The 13,088-nt window shown below is 42.4% G+C and overlaps 1 protein-coding gene across 1 annotated transcript in view; it reads right to left on the bottom strand.

Moving 5' to 3' along the window:
• cntn6 (contactin 6) overlaps window positions 1–10,884 on the bottom strand; it is a 62,777-nt gene extending 51,893 nt beyond the window's left edge. The window contains exon 1 of the mRNA XM_030375944.1: window positions 10,682–10,884. The gene's annotated coding sequence lies outside the window, so the exon portion shown is untranslated. The remainder of the gene's footprint in view (window positions 1–10,681) is intronic.
• Between the last annotated feature and the right edge of the window lie 2,204 nt (window positions 10,885–13,088).

The following is a 13,088-nucleotide window of genomic DNA, read 5'->3' as shown; positions in this document are numbered from 1 at the left end:
CCTCAATGTAGGGCTACCCTTGTAGCGTATGATACTGCGTTATTTTGGGTTGCTTTTTTGTAAGTGAGTGATGTTATCCTCAAAGGAAGCAGAAGCAATTGAAAGCTAAATGCAGCAAAAGATGTTCTGGAAAGCCATCATGGGTAAAGTTTGTTGGTTCCCTCTCTCGGTGTTCAACTTGACTGAGATGTCTTTGATAAGTTAATCATGTGCTCTGAGCAGCGCTGCACGCTGGAGCACAATGTGTCGTAGAGATGTACCGAGCATCCGCAGCCTTCCCACTTTATCCACACCCAAAGAGCAAGGGGGCTTCGCTTATAGAACTCCCATCATACATTCGGATCCGATTTTTTTAATTGGATGGTCCGTTGTGGGTAATCCATCCATCCATCTATCTCCTCTCCTATGTTATTGCCAGTTGTCCTAAAGCAGCCAATGTGTGGGACTGATGGAAGTGACGGAAAGTTTCTTTGTAGCATCAGCAGCCAGAACTTGATGTAATATTGATGTGTATCTGAGGCAGGAATGTACAAGAATAAAGTTACTAAAATAAAACAAATCCAACACTTAAATGATTATGAGTCAACTCTTGCGCAATAGTGTTTTCCGTACAATTATATATAATTCTTAAGAAAAATAAGATAAGAAGCTATTTACGACTGTCAATATTAATTATGCATTTGGACCACCCATTGTGAGTGTGTCGGAAAAATAAATAAGTTTATCATAGATACACCGTGCTATAAATTAAGCTGACACAGATAGCTGACTGAATTCAGTCTTTATCTTAGAAAAAAAACCATACATGTATATCCTTTATTTCGAAAAAATATACTAAAATGGGTACTCAACTGTACTGCCAACCCAATATCCCTACCGTAATTCCCTAAACCTTCTGTAAAGTATCCGGAATAACACAAAAATCTAAACATTTACAAATGAGAAGCGATCGATCAAATAAAAGCATCCGAACCCTGCATCCCCGACACCCCGAGCCCCAGCTCCTCCACCTCACATCCCCTTCGACAGACCCTGGGAATCAACTGTGCAGGGACACACAGCAGATAAATGTGTACCCGGCTCATCCTTCTATTACATTTTAGAATCAATACACAAACCTCGAAGGGAGCGTGTAGTGTCTCTCACATGACACGTCTCTCTGTGGGTGAGAGCCACCGCCGCAAGTAGCGGCCGTGGGGGGGGGGGGGGAACGGCTGGGCCCCGGGACTGTCCGCAAGTAATGAGATCATCCTGGGTGAAGTGATGCTGAAAATGAATCATCTCCAGCTCCTATCCCCCAGTGGATATGGTGGGCACATTTCTGCTGGACCTCGTGCACCCTGGCCATCCATCCATCCCACCACCACCACCAACACCACCACAGGCCAGTGGTTCCCCACTCTTCTTCGGGCCCACTGGTTCCACTCATCACTGGGGAGGGAGGTGCACAGACAACCCTCATCAGCACACATATCTGTCAGGTCCCCGCATCTAACTGAATCACAACCAATGTTATTTTGTCTTGGTGGCACGGTCTATATAAAAATATTTATGTGTAATAATACTAATATCAATGATAATGACAGTAAAAAGCGTAATTAGTTTAGCAATCTTTGGCTCCCTCAAGTTCATTGGTGGCTTAACTCGCACAATGGCAGTGTTTCCCCCAGCACTGTTAAGGCGGCCGCCTTAACAACAATAGGGCCCCGCCTTGACTACCAATGTATAAGTCCAGGAGATAGCAAGGACTGTTCAGCCTATAAGATACACAGCAATACTCTACTGTATCTGCAGGATATGTTTTCTATTAAACGTAAATGGCAATTCAAATAAACTAAAATTCTTTGCTTTGGAAAAATAGGTATGATGAAAGGTGATAATAGAGGTATTATACGAGTGGCTGTTGGAAATGACATCATGTGACACAACAATTGAAAGCTGGCAGTGAACTCAAGATGAATACAAATGATATCCAGCTGGGTGAAAAAATAGCGACGATCTCTCAGAGGAATACAAACGATAGAGAGCAAGGGTGATGAATAGGTACAATAAGTGTCTGTGGATGACACTTAAATCCATCAAAACGAGTTTAATCGAACCTTTTAATGGCCCGGGTTCATCCGAGATGTCAGTCACTGTGTTTTTTTAAGCGATCATGCATTGTCGATCATCCTGGAAAGATGATCCTTCGCGGACGGAAGTCGGCTGACAGATGCACCAAACCCCAACGTACCAACAAAGAGGCGAGGGGGGGGAGGGCGCGGATCACAGGTCAACATGACGACAAGACACCAGCACTGGAATCCAAGCCTCCTGAGTGGAGCAACGGGGACAAACAGAGACACAGCAGCAAGACTAATGTGTTGTTCTTTGGGCAACGTTCCCCAGAGAGTGGCACAGAGTAACGCAAGGGGGAGGCACCAGACCGTGACAGCCAGCTTTTGCAGGTTGTGGTGCAGCGGAGAATGTTTTACATCCCACAACGCTTTTTTTTTTAGGCCATGGTTATTTGCCGTAGTGTTTGTTTTCCAAGATACTGCCAATCTCCCATCTACATTTGAAGGACTTGTTAGAATCCTATCAACTGCCGTCCTTATTTGGGGGGTGGGGGGGGGGGGGGGGGGGGGGGGGGGGGCATGTGCCACCCCATGTCCCCCTGATAGACACAACCCTGGTCTTGATACCACGGGTAGACAGATACCAGTTATGGTATCCGCTGGATAAATAAGCATTGACACATCATTCAATCTGCGTCACGAGAAGGGGGCAAGCTGTTTGATTTGCAAAAGTTCAGATAAAAGACTGGAGGGGAGGAGCTTCCCTGTGGGGTGCATTTATTGCAAGTGTAAGCAGCTCATCAGACGATTGGTTCGTTGCAAATCCATGTTGCGGGTGATGCATTAATCATTCTGCGGAGGAAGGCGCTCGCTGTTTATGCTGGCCTGTAGTTTCCTGGGGAGCGCGTTGGAATATTCTGCCTCAATAGCAAAGGAAATGTGTTATGTCCACTCCATTATTCATACTTTCAATTTTCTTGATTTTATTTTTAATTCTTTATTGCACTAGTTCAAAGACCCCAGCGGACTGTGGATTCAAATACATATCTACACCAAAAACAAAGTCTGGTGAAATGCTTCATAGAGTGTATAATTTTTCCAATAGTATGGGTTGCAGAGGTCACCGGATGAAATACTCTCCAAGGTGTTCTATATGTGGCCCCACTGACGAACTCCAGATGAAGGCATCGACAGAGCGGATTTGATCTCAATACTGTGCAGCCATCTTGGCGTTTGCGTTCTCCCCATCAGATTCAACCAGGCTCAACCAGGCGCTCTGTCAGTAGATAGACACACAGAGGGACATTACGTGCCATGCTATAGTGATTTTACGATAATCACAGGATACGACCTCTTTACCAAAGACCCGGTAAATTAACCCTGTTGTAAGTATATGCAGATAGACATGCTTGCATCTAAAGTATCACTTGACCTGCAGTATATGGTTATTCAGTGTTTCCCCTTTGATTTTTTTCCAGCAGAGGTGCTTATGTGTGTGAGGGGCACGATGTTGATGTTGCACAATGCTGAGGTGCATGTGCACAATGCTGATGTGCTCGGGCACAGAGATATTTAAATGTGATCAGTGATTCCAGCAGGGCTCTGGTCCATTATAACAATATAAGATAACAAGGGATAGCATGCTTGCTCACGAATGTGCGCAATCAACCTTGTTCAGGCCTTCATTTCTATTTGTAGAAAACCCAAATGTTTGGGTTTTATATTCGTGTTCTGCATTCTATTCTATTGCTTTTCTACTGCTTTCACTTGTTGTGTAACTTTTTCCCTTTATGCTTACTAAATTTAGTGTAAAGCCATTCATTAGCTACTGATGTATTTCTCCAAAGACAATAATGACAATGTTACAATTTTGGGTTGATGGGGAAAAAAAAAGTAATATATATATCATTTGTATGATTGTCTGATTGCAATGGCTCTAGTAATCCAACAACGTTGATGGATTCATGTAGGGGAAACATCGGTGACGCATCAACTTAATTACTAAATTCACTGGTTTGTCGCGCAACTCAAACACTGTCCAAGAGATATAATTACCCTCATTAAGGCATGGTTGGTGTTAAACAGTTGTCTAAACAACAGATCATACCATATTAAATACAAACCTAATGTATGAAATTGGCCTGCTTATGTGTCGTATCTGAAATAAATGCATTGCACTAAGCCCACAATGTGTATAAACATAAGACATGACTAAAGAGTAAGAACGCATATAATTGATGACAGTGCCAGAGGCGAAATAATATTAAACCCACTGCTACTACATTCGTACTGAATACAAATGGACAGTAACCTAAAATTCAAGGTTGAGACTGTGTATGTGTGTGCTGTTTTTTGTTTGGGACCTGTAAGTTCCAGAAGATTTCCTGTATGTGTTCATGTGGGAATGGGAACAGAAATCGATATTTGGAGAAATCTGCAGCGGCCATTTTCTTGCTCAAGACCCAAAATTATAAAAAAAATAGTTTGAAATAACCCCGAATTTTCCTTAAACACGGCCAATGATGTTTTCAAGGTTAAATGTATGTTTCTACATTATGCTTATAGCTAACTTCATAGTGGGCCACTTATATGCTAATAGAGTTCAAATGACAGCTATGTGATGGCCTCCCTACGTTTCACTGAACGTTTATCAATACCATATAACATCAAAAAGCCTTCAAGGTTCTTGAATTATCCAAACAGATATGCAAGATATCCGTTGTAATGGTTATGCTTTATGAGAATGTTAAGTATTATACTGGACTCATTGAATGATTTTGATGTTGTTTCTTTATTTATTTTCCAGTACAGGATTGATGGCATGGATGTGCAAAATCAATGCCCATTACCAAAAGAGCGCCTTGTGTTCGGGATTTTTACAAGAGGGGAGCTACAGTGGGGCAAAAGGTTGAGGTTAATAATACACACATCGAAGCTCATCATCACTCTGATCGAGATGGTGAATGGCATGCTGAGCTACAGATCTGTGTAGCCGCCCCAGGCAGAGTTGTGCAACATTAATGATTGTTCGGAGTGGCATTCACACAATACATGATGTGCTGGAGCGCTCTCACGAAAGGACAGCTGACACATTGAAGCTCATCTATAGGAGGGTAAAAACAAGGTTGATGAGTTAAGGCTGCAAATCAACCAAAGGATGTGTTTCTGCTTCTGCCTAGATTTCCCTTCACGTTGGCGTTCCCTTTAATGCACAACATCATTACCACGACACACTTGGCTTGCACCTCTGTCCCAAATGTCGACTGCATTGGGCGGATTAATGCTGTGTCTAGTCTTTCATAAGCTACACACCACTACAATGAGAAAATGTACGCTAATTGACAGTGTAAATTGCGTGGCATAGCACGTGGTGCAGAATCAACAAATTTTTTGAATCTGAAGGCATACTTTGTCTAGTAGTAATATACTATTTACTTTGAAACTTTTCCGACCATCTTATTTTCATAGTATATTTATTGGGGGAAATTAACAACTTTGTATTTTTCCTAAATATGATGTCCCTTAGATTTGATAATGTAATAAACATGAAACATCTTTAAAAATCTTGATCTCATCTTTAAATCTTTACAGCGAAAAGCATAGCTAAAATGAACACATATTTATGTCAAAGGGTTTTACACTCTTTCACCCCAGAGTTAATCATTGCAGTCCAGTCCCAGAAACATAACAGCAGAAAACTTGTACAAAAGAACCATGGCTACGTCTCTTTTCCATTTCCTGGAAAGAATATAGAAGAGTGGATGGGAGCGCCGCACATGCAAGCCGAGGCAATGTTCAAAAGAAATCCCCTGCTAGGAACATAAGATGAGAGAGAGAGCCTGCCTACGCTGGGGTTGAGGGTGTGAGTGGCTGCAGACAAGGAAAACACACAAGCCAATGAGAAGCAGTGATTTTCACAGTTGAGCTGGCAGATTAGCAGAAAAGCACAGAATAATTGATATTGCCTAGGTAGGCAATTGACTGTATATATATATATATATAAAAATCCTTTAACATTTTGAAAAGTAAGATACGTTAAAGATGTTTCACATAAACGACCCTCTTCTATTTTGGGACTAAAGCTGTGATTACCCCCAATTCTTATGCCATACCTTTGGGGAAAGTCTTCAATTTTAAAAAAGTCTGTATGTGTGACCAGCATATTTTGCAGGTATTTCTTTATGAGTGCTATTTATATGTGTGCACCTCATCTTCTCTGCTAATGTATTAGTGATGCCTGAGCCAGTGAGCCTTAGACAGTTTCTTGGAGCAAACATTCATGTCCTGGAGAGTATAGACATACAGCTTTCCTTTCCCAGTCAAAAAACCTGTAAAGCAATATATTAAACCAACCTGGAAACAAGCCGGTAAAACAGCATGCAAAGCATTTTGGTATCCAGCCTGTTAACCAGCGTTGAAACGTCCTGTAAACCAGTCTGCATATCAGCTTGTAACCCAACTTTTAAACCGTGAACCAGCCTGTAAACCAGCTTGCTTGTAGACCAACCAGCAAATCATCTTATATATCAGACTGTAAACCAACTTGTAAACAGATCACTAGTCTGAAACCAGCCTGTAAACCTGCTTGACTGTAAATCCCCCTGAGGAAAACAACTTGTAACCTTCCTGTAAACCCTCCAACAAAATATCCAATAAACCAGCCTTTATACCAACCTGTTAACTATAAAGTAGCATGTAGGTAAACCATTCTGAAAACCAGCCTGTAAAGTGCCCTGAAAATAACACATGTTGCGTTTTGCACTGCCTCTTTCAACCAGCCTGTAAATTATTCCTCCGGGGCATATTGAGCAGACGATGGTCCAAGTTTACGTTTGAGCAGAGGAGAAAATGTGACTATTATTTTATTAAGATATACACAGTTTATTATTTCAGCTTTGCTTGTGGTTGGTTGCCTTGAATATTACTTTCCTTTGGCACAGACAGCGTTCAAGGCTGGGACGATAAACGGGGAAATTACCGTGGGTTCCTAAACCTTGGCTAATGGCACTGGTAAATAAATCTGCTTCCCATAAAACATTCATAAAAAATCAATCTCATGGAGGACAATGTGGCTCTTTGGAAATATCTGATATAAAATCGGTCATTTATTATAAGAACAAATCTGTTCAATATATAAGATATAAGGCCTGTATCCGGGTGACCATAGGGGAAGAGAGGTAGCATATTTCTTACAATACAATTAATAATATTAGAGCCTATTTGTTCTTCATCTTTTCATAGGAGCCTATGGGTTCAGATCCAGGTTCCAATGAATAATTGATTGTAAAATATGTGATTGTGGAAAACAACAACATGAAACAAAAATGATTCATGAGGTGTGCATACGATTGCACCACTGTATCGACAGCCCTTTGAGAGGGGTCAGTTTTATTTTGAACACAGAGGGCTGATAGGAGGGGACGGAGAGCCAGGCTGGAGGTACTTCCAGTTCCTGAACCGTGATTCCATTTCCTATCCCTCACACCACTGACAGTGAGGTCTTTAATTTATTCATGAGTCACGCGTCTTGTGCCAGAGCGCATTAAACAAAGGCGGATCACTAGGAAGTAACCATTCTGTTAACAAAAGCCAATTACAAATCAGAAGCAATACAACAGCAGCACTAGACACACTTTTTGATGTTGGAGAGTTTAAGCAGGGGGGGGGGGGGGGGGGGGGGGGCTGCTGACATTTATAAAATACAGGTCACATAAACAGACTTGATGCACTCATAAAGTTTTCAATTTAAGCCACTCTCCACTAAAGGTAGGCCATCTTTACCTATGCTTAACACTATAGTTGCACCCACCAAAGTTAGAACAAACAGTATTCCGTAAACAAGTCCTTTCTGTTCTCGTGTTTGTGTGTGTGTGTGTGTGTGTGTGTGTGTGTGTGTGTGTGTGTGTGTGTGTGTGTGTGTGTGTGTGTGTGTGTGTGTGTCTGTGTGTGTGTGTGTGTGTGTGTGTGTGTGTGGATAGGTGTTCCTCTAAAGAGTTGCCCTATTATCACATGGCCATCGTCAGCCCTGTTAGGTCGTTTAGAGTGCCGCTGCTAAGCTTTGGTGTAGTTAGGTTGAGCGATAGTCGCAGCAGGGTGGTGTCGGGGAAATAATTCACCATAATTCTAGGCTCCATCAGCGCTTCCTATCTTGTTCCTATCAGTGGGTGAAGGTCACAAGATCTGCTCCCCTAGTCTCCTGCTAGCCCACACACATACACACACACACCCACACACACACACACACACACACACACACACACACACACACACACACACACACACACACACACACACACACACACACACACACACACACAACCTCCCTGTCTCCTTCCTACTGCACCTTCACTTGTCCTCTGCAACCCACCAGCAAACACAGTGGTGGACCAGGGACAAGCAGACCGCTTATCCATACACAAACTTACTTCGAAGAGATTTCTGCTGCAGACCAGAAATAACATCGGAAAAAAAAATCCTAAAGTGCTTTGGGTCAACAATACCTCGACAGGGAAGGGGGCTGATGGTAGCTATTTTATTTGGTCAAATTCTCCCTCTGAATTGAAATAAAGAAACAAAGAAAAACCGTACTTTATTAACTCAAAGCTCTACACTGTGAAAAACCTTTTCGGTCACCAGCCAAGAGACGCCACATTGCCATACAGCTATCAAAACTGTCTCAACCATTTTAATTGCCACATAATTCCCAAGCCTGAAAAAATAAAAATAAACTACTGTAGGAGGCATCAATTCAGCAGTAAAGCTCCTCTCAGTGTTGTCCAGATACCTGCCACCTAGCCTCCCCTAGCCGGCTGGCGGGCTGCCAGAGGAAGGGAAGCATTTCACTTGAGGAGTGAGAGCAACTGACAGATGCCTGAGCAGCGAAACAGCATTCATCAAGGCATCTGCGACTATGAATACAAAAGCCTCTGCTTATGCACACAGCTGTGGTGTTTAAGACTGCCAGAGAAAAGAGATCTGGATGAAGTAACACCTGGGCATTATAGAGCCCCACGGAACCCGCCTTGTCAACGGACCTCCAGTGGTTGGTCTCACCCTCCCCCCCCCCCCCCCCCCCCCCCCCACACACACACACCTCACCTCCTCCCCCTTGGTCTGATTCATACATCCCTGTTGTCTCCTTCTTCTCCTTCGTGAAGATGTGCCTAGTGTGTAGCTAGCTTGGCCCAGGGTCTAGTGATACTAAGGGGGACAAAAAGATTGCAGTTACCTCTGAAAGGTTTTCTCTTACCACATTGATAGGATTAATCGACAGCTGTTGCATTTGTTCCTGTAGGACTAATAGGGCGTGGGTGGTGCAATAATACGCTTACCTTAATGTGAAATCATGATCTAAGGTACAAAGAAATTCTGGAGAAACATTTGTAAATGAAATATTTACAGAGACACAGATATGAATTAGCACAAATTTATTATTATGCCTTTAATATCCAAAATGTTTCTAGTAACAGTACAGATAGGTGTGTATATAATGAGATAAGCCTCCATATTTGTTTCATAAAGTATAAGTCAAACAGATTCGGGGGAAACAGAACCGTTTGGGATTTCAAGTTCACTTCAGTAAATCAAGGGCCACTGGTGGCCCGAGCCTGCCCGCGTCATTATGTGGTTCGTGAGAATCCGGAGGCCGTGATCAAACTAATCAAAGGGTCAGTAAGGACGCGACAGGTTTATTAGATCAGTGATTAGAAACTAAGACCCCAAAGTACCGTACTAATCATGATTTCACGAACGGGAACCGCAAAAGGAACACGGCTGGTAACAATGTAGAGGGTGGGTAGATGGACGCCCGATTTACATTCCGGGGAAGGTTTTCATTTTAAATGTATCGAACTATATTTAAATGAAAAATAGAGCAGGAATCATTACAGGGTAAATCCAAGCAAAATCCCATGGCTTTCGTCATGAGCAAAGACAAACAAAAACACAAGAAATGTGCGGACCAAGTGTGCGCTCATGCGTGCCAAAACGCGTGAACACGCACGCAAAATGACACGCGTTAGAATGTTGGCATTTAAGGCAATTAATTCCATCTTAAAGCATACTCAACAACTGAAAAGTGAGTTATGTTGAAGGACCTCCTCCAGCTCCATTCCAAAGGGTTTCTCACCCTTTGCAGAACTAGAAACAAGTCCCCATGTCAAAGTGAGGTTCGCTTAACCTTTCGATCATAAGTTATAGATAGAATCACAGTACCCAAGTAGTTTCGGATATGGAAATATGGAGAATGCATGCATCAATTAAGAATTGGGTGAATATGTATCCGTGGTACCCGTGCATTGTAATTGTATGCATAATGCACACTTCACTCAACTGTTGTCTACTTCTTTACAGTCCGAAATAGTTAAATGCGTCAAACGAGGGTCGTCCACACAGTTCTAACGGTGCCGGTGATCGTGAACTTTTTTTCTCCCAACATGGCTTTAAGGCACGTCGTGTCAATTTAAACGGGTATTGCATCCCCACCAGTGCTTTGCCTCTGTCACCGCCTCGCCATTAGTTATACGACCTTTGAGATGCAGGAAAAAAACACATTCCTACTGAAACGCACGGACCGAGTTCCAGTCGACATTCCGTATTTCGTGCACAATACCTCTTGTTCTTACCTCTTCAGGCGAATGGAAGGCGACGAGAGGAGGAGGCGAATAGATCTCCGGCAGCACGACACCAACAGCAGCGGTTCAGCTCGCACGCTCCAGACGCAGCGTTTGATGAGGGGAGAAGCGTCGTCCCAAGTGGACACTGAGATGAGAACAGTGTGTTTCTCTTTACACGTGAGTCAAGGAAAGCGTGGCACAGACCACTCCCCCGCTACAGCTCTAATTATTTCCACTTCATTCTTCTTTACAGTACCTACATTGTATTACGCACGACACTACCCTCCACCACCACCACCACCACCACCATTACCCCCCCCCCCCCCCCCCCCCCCCCCCCCCTTATATATATTGCTGTATTTTGTTGTTGACGTGTGTGTGGTGTGTTGTGCGATTTCTCAACTGCGTTAAGTTGAGAATTGTTAGCTGCAATTGTAAGCTGGCCAATAGCTGTGTGTAACTTCTTTCCACTTTTCCATCATGTGTATATTTCCATTATGTGTATTTCTCCATTAAACACAAGGGTAATTTAAAATTACATTCAGATGACATTATCTGATATTGCCAAAGTAGTCCATTCAAACTCCCCTTAAAAGTAGGACACTCACTCTTACTGGCGCTGGTCTCATGTGGGGACACCGGGGCCCTGAGAGAGTGAGACAGAAGTCATCGTAGATAATAATTCCATTGGCCCTTTTCTATGTGAAGACCAATCCCAGAGGACGGATTGAGCGTCCTCGGCCTGCCTTTTTCACATCTTTATCAATACCGCCGTCTCTCCCCCCTCATGTGTATTCCCACCGCGTGTTTAAAATAGCCAGGGCAGATCTTCTGTTTCATGATCTGTGGAGAAGGTTCTCGGGATCCAGGAATACAAGCTAGAGCAAGGGCAAAGACGCAGTTATCAGAGGCGTCTCTGTAATTACAGTATTCATTTCATGTAATTACTGCATAATCCGAGGGGACACAACCCAAGTGTTACATTAGGAACTTCCTGATACTGAACAACCTGTGCATGAGTGCTGCATAGGAACGTAACATAAGACGCCTCTCAATCTTGTTGGAGGGAGAGGGGAGTTGAGAAACTGGATGTCATTGTCTTTGCCCTGTCAATCGGCTTACATAGTCTTTCTACCAAGCAACAATCCTAACAGGCCTATGCAGTCTGTTTTCTGTGTCTCTGTTGGAGAACATCGACCATGCAGACCGTGACCCCAAAAGTAGATCAGAACCGAAACCAGAAGAGTTTATGTTTTTTCTTCTTGTTAAAATCCAGTGAACAATGTGTGACGATGCATCCTCAAAGGAGAATGTACATTGGCCGCCTGAGTTACTGTTCCCGGGGTTCAAGCTGCGTTTAGTTAGGCTTACCACATATCTGCAACTAATATATAGAACATCTGAGGTCTGCCTCAACACCATACACCATTTTACATTCTCTCATTAAAATCATTGTCTTTTTTTTTTATATAATACAATTTTATGTCTTGAATGTCTTTAAAAATGTAATATGTGTTTACCCGCTGATGTAAAGCACTCTGGTCGTGTTTGCCAGTCAGCCATTTTAAATCCATGTAATGCAATATATAGCAATGCCACTTGTACATCCTAAACAAACTGATGCAAATCGTACATGTTTTCATGAAACAGAAGGTGTCAGTCGTTAATATGTAGATTTATGCCACATTATCACTAATCTTTTACACTCATCCACCCGGTTGACGTCCTCATAGGAACACAAACTGAGAGTTCTGAGTTAAAAAAATTTTTACTTGATTAACTGGATTCTACTAAAAATCTCAAATCAAATCAGAACAAGTATGATGGCAGACATGCTCTAATCTTGGTGAGACTTTTTTTGTTCCATTTTGTTTTGATTTATCATCTTGCTGGGAGTGGGGATCAGTGAGCATGTAATTGACTATTAACAACAGTGAACACAGACTCGGCCAGCACTAAATCTGTAAAAAAAAGTGTCTGAAAAGGTTTCAAATCAACATCAAAAGGGGGTTTTGAACCCCCTTTTGAACGCTTCATCCATTGCACAAAGAGTTTCGTTGGTAGAATATCTCCATAATAAAACAGGAAACAAATTGTAACTCTGCCCCTTTTAGTTCTTGGTCTCCAGCTCAGGCTGAGAGAGAGAGTGTCTCCCCCAGAAGGGCTGCTCTAACATAGTAGGACTGCTGGATTAAAGATGACTTTTGTTCCATTATGTATTCCAATTGCAATACATTTCTCTCACTACAGTTCATTGAAACATTCCAATACATTCCAATAAGTAAAAATGCATTTCAAAAAAAGTACAAGGAAAAAAAGTATGCAATCAATTCATAAACATATGTGTTTGATTATAATAAAGAAAACTGTTATCAGCAATATGCTTATTTCCATTAAAAGTCCAGAGATATTTTTA

This window comes from Gadus morhua, chromosome 13 (genome assembly GCF_902167405.1).
Source record: "Gadus morhua chromosome 13, gadMor3.0, whole genome shotgun sequence".
NCBI classification, from domain to species: Eukaryota; Metazoa; Chordata; class Actinopteri; order Gadiformes; family Gadidae; genus Gadus; species Gadus morhua.
Note: the sequence above shows the minus strand (reverse complement) of the source record. Positions and strands in the feature narration are given on the sequence as shown.